This window comes from Raphanus sativus, chromosome 6 (assembly GCF_000801105.2).
Source record: "Raphanus sativus cultivar WK10039 chromosome 6, ASM80110v3, whole genome shotgun sequence".
Taxonomy (NCBI): Eukaryota; Viridiplantae; Streptophyta; class Magnoliopsida; order Brassicales; family Brassicaceae; genus Raphanus; species Raphanus sativus.
Genome location: NC_079516.1, coordinates 50,772,339 through 50,779,352, shown reverse-complemented (window position 1 = coordinate 50,779,352; position 7,014 = coordinate 50,772,339).

Sequence of the window (7,014 nt, the reverse complement as noted above, 5' to 3'; positions counted from 1 at the left end):
GAGTGTCTTTTTCTGGAATTTCAGATGAGTTAAACCCAATGCCAATTAATTGTTAGTCATTTTAAGATTGGTCGATAATCAAACCCCTGATTGAGAACAAAGAATACTACTGTAATAAGCCGACGAAATAATTGTAACACCTATAAAAAGACAAAACAAAAAGATCAAAAGATGAAAAAAATAGAGGAAAGAGTGACTGACATTTTGAAAAGTTGAGATTTGAAGGGTTGGTCAATCCATTAGGGAGGGTGGGGGGCAATGCGAGATAATATTAGATTATAGAAATGATGAAGTTGCCATTATATGTTAAGTTGTATTTTTGTTGTTGTCATAAGGTAAATTAAAGAAACTATTAGCATTGTAGGTCTTTAGTGTCCAATTTACAAATCTAATCAGTCAAAAAGATGTTGGAAAAATTATGAATCAAATATGAAGGGGCCGGATATGTTTGTCTCTTGTTTAAACTTTAAAGTAACCAATGGACTTCACTCTTTCTTTGGCTGTGTCAATATTTTAATTCAAAGTTATTTGTTTACGAACAGAAATTACAAGTATAACACATCTAAACATAATTTTCATCATTAACAAATGGAAAGTTGAGGTAAAACAATAAAATAATAGTTTTATGTTTAGGTCGAAGACTGTATTCCAAACACTATGAAATTTTACGTTTACGTGTTGTATGAATGGTAAAAGGGAACAGTACAATGAAAATATTAAAACATAAATAGACATGGATAAAAGTTGTCATTCATAATTGAAAATAAAAAAAATTGAAAAACAAAGATAGCGAGGCCACTCAATTTAAAAAATGTATCATTCATCTCAAATTACATAAAAGAAAGATTTAGATAATTTATCTCTAAAGTTTTGCATACTGATACTGATGAGCTATATAAAGACTCTCGACGCCAAATACTAAAAGTAATATTCGAAACTTGTGAAAAACAAAACAACTCTGATAACTATTTAAAATGTACATAATCAACCAAAATCAATACCGAAATAATTGGGTAAAAGTCTCAAACATATGCTTCCAACCATACGTAAAATAGGTATTTTGACTTTTTAGAAATTTTCAATAGTTTAATTTGGTGGAAGGGAAAGATTAAGACTTTTTCTTGGTTCACCCATAGAAATTAGTTATTTTAGATTGAGTATCTTTTGAAAAAGGAAACAAAATAATTGTCAAGTTATATTATGTTTTAAAATAAAAAAGTAAAAATAAATAAAAGTAATAGTAATTGTATAAATGCATTTAAAAAAACTATATATAAATCTTAAGGTTTAGAATTTATCTAAAGATTTAAAATTTAGAATTAAAAAATTTAGTGTTTTATGATTTAGAGTTTGATATTTATGAATTAGAGTTTATGATTTATCCAAGGGTTTAGGGGTTACCCAAGGGTTTAGGGGTTAGGATTAGGGTTTAGGGTATAGTTTTTTGCTGGCGGATTTAAAATTATTTTTCAAAAATTCGTTTTTTGTTAATTACTATTTTTATTTATTTTACATTTATTTTAAATACATAATGCAATTTGACAATTATTTTTTTTTTTTTAGAGATACTCAATCTAAGATAACAAGTTTCTATTGGTTGGTGAACCTAAAGGTTCACCCTAGGGGGGGTGAACCCAAGAATAACTCAAAGATTAATATTCCAACTTCTTTTATTTTTTCTAAAAAAGTTATTAAATATTTTAATCAATAAAATTCATTTTGGCTTTATTTTGCTTTCAGTCCAAAAATTTTGAGAGGCAGGGCAGGCCATAATTGATTTGAAACCACGATAAGAAAACTATCAAATGCTATCGTTGATGTTGAAAGAAGCAGAGATATTCCAATACATAACAAGTTAATTTCAGCTACAGTGCTAAAGGATGGGTAATTGCATGTTGTGTGAGAGAGAGAGAGAGAGAGAGAGAGAGAGAGAGAGAGAGAGAGAGAGAGAGAGAGAGAGAGAGAGAGAGAGAGAGAGAGAGAGGGCAGTACCATCAATAACAAAGGCCAAAGATCCACTACGCAGAATCAAGACTGTTTTTTTTTTATGAAACAATCAAGACTGTTTAATATACAATCACGGGGACCCTATAATCACGAGCACTAAAGAACGAATCATACATTCATACTCCATATCTCTCTCTCATGCTCCACCACATCGATCGACATAGCATCTTTCACTTTCCCCATTTATAGTACACTTATGCTCTCTCTCCTTTTCTAATGTGCCTTTTCGTATTTCAGTATTTGGTAAACTTTGTGACCCCTTTTTGTTAACTTGTTTTGTATTGATTAGCCATGCAAATTTAGAAAGACACATTGTTTTTGAAAACAAGAGTTAACGAGGATCAGTTTCAAGCGGCTTTTCCATCTCACTGCTAGGAAAGCAAAACCTCGAGTATAATAATATCAAATGGTGGAGGGATTTATTTTCTGCATGACACGTTTCTTTAGGTGTGCTAATTTTTCATCTAGTGACTTTAATTGATGTGGTAAGAAAACTTTTTTCGGAATATAATGATTAGCAAGGAATTTACGTGAAAACTGTATTGTTGTTCTATATTTACCTACAACCTTATTTTTGTTCTCCTTCGCATGTATGAATCTTGCAACTTATAACTACCAAGGAAAATAAGGCCCTATCGAATGGGCCTGTCATAATCCTTTGCTCAACTAGCTTAGCCCATTAGTGTTTCATGGGCATACAATAATCACCATAGTCAAAAGTTGTAAACAAGAATACATCAATACCATTAAATCGGAATCATTCCTGATTTATGCCCTTAATAAATGTTTTAAAGTTTTCCAAAATTATCCTTAATGATATGAACAAACTTAAAAATTCATTAATGGCATTAGTGTCATTTGTTTTTGTGGGCCTATTTCAACATTTAGATGAACTTACTAACTAATTAAATGGGTTTTGCTTTTATATAATCAAATTCAAATTCCATAAACTTTTTAATATCAATATCATAAATTAAAGTCTGCAATAGTTTTAATAAGTTAATATTAGAGATTGAAATTTTGTAACTACACGAGGATAAGACTTAATCAAAAATATTATTGGCCAGTTTATATGTTTAGTAATATTTTATATAAATTATAAAATTTTAAAATTATATAATAGCCCAAGTAAGAATTTCAGATACCAATGTTTTGAAAACCGATCCGGACACTGAACCGGACGATTTACCGGGTTACTGGGTCATTGAGTCGACCGCAGGTAAACCGCGGGTGAACCGCAGATTAATAAATGAATTAATTTTATTATATAATAATATATTAGCTGATAAAATAAAATATATAAAAATATATAAAACTAAAGTTACTACTTTCTAAATATCTTTAAAACATAAAATAATAGTTTAGATATGTATATATTTTATGTTTAATAAACATTTACAATACTTAACTTAACTTTTTATATTTTTATTTTCATTTGATATACAACTAAAAAAAATTATCTACTGGTTCAACCGGTACCGGGTTTTGGGTTTTAGTGGGTTTTTGCGGGTTTTTAAATTTTGGGGTTTTTTACAAAACCCAACCCGAATTTATTTTGGATCACCGGATTTTCCGGTTCAACCGCGGGTCCGGATCGGATTTCAAAACACTGGATAAAACCATTGTTTAACTTATTTACAAACATAAAACGGTTGTGACGCATCTTAAAGTTCGTCTTACTGTACACACTATAACAAACCCGCATAATTGAAACTTGATCATGTCACAGTTTATATAATTAAAACGAGGAATTATCAATCTTTATATTGAAAAAACAACAAAAAAATACCCGCCTTTTTAAGGACGGGTCAGAATCTAGTTATACATCTAAATCAACAGCAAAACTGTTTTTCTTCCGGTGGAAATAGTTATATTGTGAATTTCATATGCCCGTTGTGCACAAAAAAATAATATATTTCCTTCGACTCGTCTATTCAAGTAACGTGGGACATGTGTCTTCAGAAAAGCTGGTCAATAATATCCTTGTAGAGTTTGATCAAATGTCGGCAATATAGAGGATCATCTTCAAATTAGAATATTTTAAGTTTTTTTATATTCTCAAACTCTAATTGACATCATATTTTAATAAATATAAACTCGTTTTAGATTATCCATTACTTAATAAATTAAATTAAAATTAAAATATTGTTTATCAACATTATTTTTGTTGTACCCTTTTCTCTTTTACCAGTAGAACTTTATAAATTTCCCAATTTAACCCTTTAAAACATAAATAAATTTTTCTGTTATATTTTTTTTATTTTAATTCTTTCTTTACATAAAATATCATTTTAGAAATATATATTACAGATGAAAAAATCATTCTAGAATTTTTCAAATGTATTAATAAAACATATAGATCTCTATATTACTAAATAAATCTCTATAATACTAAATAAATTTATCTATCTAATGTTAGTAGGAATAAATTTTTAGAATTAACTTAAATTTATGTAATGACAAAAAAATTAACTTAAAGTTATGTAACAGAAATATGAAACGATAGTAGTAGTGAAACAAACTAATAAAAAAATTAAAGCAGTGTTTTGTGTAAAACAGACATAATAATGTTTTCAACCTCCAAAAGTATCTAATTTTAAAAATTAAAAATATCATGAATGAAAAATGTTTGAATTCTTGATGGATTGTGATCTGTGGACAGATTTTCTGATTTAGGATTCTTAAATTAAATTACTGTGGTTTTTGTTTTTGAAAGAATTGTTATAGATTTAATTTACTGAACTTTTAAAATGACTATTTTTCTGTTTGATATACTTAGATTATCTCCAAGGGTTCATTCTATTTTTTACTCTAAAATAGAGTGATTCTATAATAGAAATGAAGTTTGTTTCAATGATACTCTATTTTAGAGTAGAAAATAGAGTGATGAACAAAAAAACAACTTACTCTGTATTTGGAGTAAACCTATTTTTCATTTTATTATAGAATAAGAAATAGAGTACCATTGAAACATTTTTTACTCTAAACTTTATTTTAGAGTGAAAAATAGAATGAAATTGGAAATGCTTTTATGCATTTTCCAACAACCATACCATCTTCCAATACGTTTAAATCAGTAAAGTTTCGGACCATGTGTTAGATTAAAATCGAATGAAAGTCTCCAGTCCTTGTCATCATCAGTCATAACTTACATTTTGGTGGTGGGTTAATGTTTGTAATCTTTGTGTTAAAGGATTGTTAAAAGCACCAGTTTATTTTACTTGACAACTTTATTGAAATGTACAAATTACTTCTTAACATCAATTGTTACGCGTTGAGTCAGCAATGCTCACTACATCTACAGTTGGTTCATATAGTTTCTTTATAACGATATTTTATTCACAAATTACTCTTAAGTTAAAAAACTAAAGGATCGAATCAGTTATGGCACTGAGACCTATAAATGACTTGGAACTAAAACTGAATTGAGTTAAAACTCAACTTTGACTAGGTACTACAAAAAGAATTCTCATACCGTACTCAAAAAAATCTATGAAGAATAATTAATTTCCAAATAGCGAAGATCCTAAATTCTCTGGCGGAAAAGAATATCCTTAAAATGTGGTCACGTGGAAAAGCTGATTTAGGTCACACTGGCTTCGCTGAGAAAACAAAATAATTGGAGTCGGTGGGGTTCATATTAATGATAGCAAATATATTTAATAATTATGATTATTTACAATAGAGCTACTAGTAAAACCATGATTTAGTCCACCCACCACATGGTCGTTGTACCAAATTCTTTGTTTTTATAGTTTTCTTTCATTATCAGTTACAATTTCAGATGTTGGCTACTTGGCTCTAGTTTCAAGATTTATGCAAGTCTTCTGAGCATAGTTTGGATCCTTTGAGCCAGTTTCACATAAGAGAAAATAATAGTAACTTTTATCCTTTTTACCAAATTAAATTGTATAGTTCGAAACAAATAGAGTTTATAGAGAACCGATATAAAAAATATATTAGTGGTTTATATGCATGGGAAGAATACAATTTTGAAAAAAAAAACAAAAAAGAATACAATTTTGAAGATGCAGTACTCTTGGACTTCACAAAAAAAAAACTTATTGTTGGCATCTTCCCGTTTAAGTTCCGATATGAAATGTGTGAATTATCTTCGACTTAAAAGCAAATAGATTATGACTTACACGATCCATTGTGATTAATAATATAATAATTACACCTAAGATATAGATTATTCAAAAACTAAATGGCCATCGTTGAAAGCACATATTAGGATTGGACGAGCTGTTCGTTCGTATGTTTTCTGTCCTGAGCAAACAACTTAGATTTTCAAATACTTTATAGGTTTGACTTGGTTTATATTTAAGGATTACCGTCTACTCCAAGGCCTCGATTGGTACAGCAGATGAAGAAGAAGTAGCAGAATGCTGTAAAAGCAGTATGATGTAGAAGCTGTATGCTCTCATTAAAATTTTTAATAAAGTGATTGGTAGAGCAGTAGCATTATACAATTTAAAATTATCATAAAAGTTATTATATAATATATTTATTTGAAAATAATATATTAAATTATAATATATATTAATAAATATATTTGTTATTAAAAATAATGAATTTTATTTAATTTTATAAATTAAATTAATTTTTAATAATATTATTAGAAAAATAAAATTTATTTTCAAATAAATTTTATTTTTGGATATAAAAATAATTTGATATAATTAAATAAAATAAATAAATTAAAAATAATTTATATAAAATCATCATTATTTATTTATTGGTTGAGCAATAAATGATCCATATATAATATTATCATAAAAATAATCTATGACATATAATTTATTTATTTAAAAATAATATAAATGTTTTTATTTTATAATATATAAATATATATTATGTTATGTTTTTTATTAAAAATAATGAAAGATATGTGTAATTATATAAATTTTAGTATATTTTAAATGTGAAATATTGTTATTTAAAAAATAATAATAATTAATAACAACTTTTAGTTTTTTTGAAAATATAATTTTTTTATTATAAACA